Source organism: Loxodonta africana, chromosome 4 (assembly GCF_030014295.1).
Source record: "Loxodonta africana isolate mLoxAfr1 chromosome 4, mLoxAfr1.hap2, whole genome shotgun sequence".
In the NCBI taxonomy this organism is placed as follows: Eukaryota; Metazoa; Chordata; class Mammalia; order Proboscidea; family Elephantidae; genus Loxodonta; species Loxodonta africana.
This window is the reverse complement of record NC_087345.1, coordinates 82,218,558-82,219,662: the sequence shown is the minus strand read 5'-3', so window position 1 is coordinate 82,219,662 and position 1,105 is coordinate 82,218,558.

Sequence of the window (1,105 nt, the reverse complement as noted above, 5' to 3'; positions counted from 1 at the left end):
CAATAGGGGGAAGGATGTTCCAGACTAAGAATGCATTGCAAAGAGCTGGTTTCATGTGGGTTAAAAAAAAAGATATGAGGGGTTATTAGAGTAGGTTAGTGTGATGAAATTTTTAGGTCAGATTACAGAAGTCCTGGAATGCTATTTTAAGGAACTTTGACTTTAATCTCTCCTCAATAGACAGCCTTTGAAGAAGTCTATAAAGAAAAACAAACAAACAAAAACCCTTAGAGGAATTTTTAGGTGGTCGTGCAAGGATATGAGTAGTGAATTTAAGAAATGAGTCCATAGGAAGGGAGAGAGACTAATTTTGAGAAAGGACCAAAAGTTACAATACTAGTTCTCCATCTGGAGAGCTGTTTTTCCTGTAACCTAGTCAACCTGTTCCAAACTGCCAAGCCTTGCCTCTTTGATATCTTCTAGGCAACAAAATTTCTCAGAGTAATGACACACTTACATGTTTCTGTCAACGGTAGTATATTTTCATTTGTCCACACTCAGGGGTCATTTATTTTTCTTACTAATCTGTTATTGTATGTTATCAATTATTTATATCTTGTATATCTTTTTCAGATGAACATTTTTCTCTGATGTAAGGATTTATGTGTTTCCTTGATTCACTTCTTTCTCAAGAATGTTCTGTGCTTGCTTTTATGTCTCTATAAATCTCTCCCAGGTGTAAATGGAATTCCACCTGTCCCCTCATAGGACATGGCAAACTAGCAAGCAGTATGGTATTCTGGTTATGTGCATGGATTCTGGATCCAGATTACCTGGGTTCGACACTTCTCTTTTCCCTCTATTAGATGTCTGACCTTGATTCTGTGCCTCAGTTTCCTTGTTTGTAATATGGGGATAATTGTTATAGCATATCAGTATAATTATTAATAATTACATATTGACATTGATGATAATAATATACAATGCATAGGATTTTTAATTGTTTCTATTATCGTATTCTATTATTGTCTTGCATGTTGGAACAGTGTCTGGCACATAATAAATAACATAAAAGCTATCATTATTTCCCTCGGCCACATGGACCTTTTTTCTGTATTGAAAACACTCATGATCTGTGTCCTGTATGTGGCCCTTCAATCTCTGT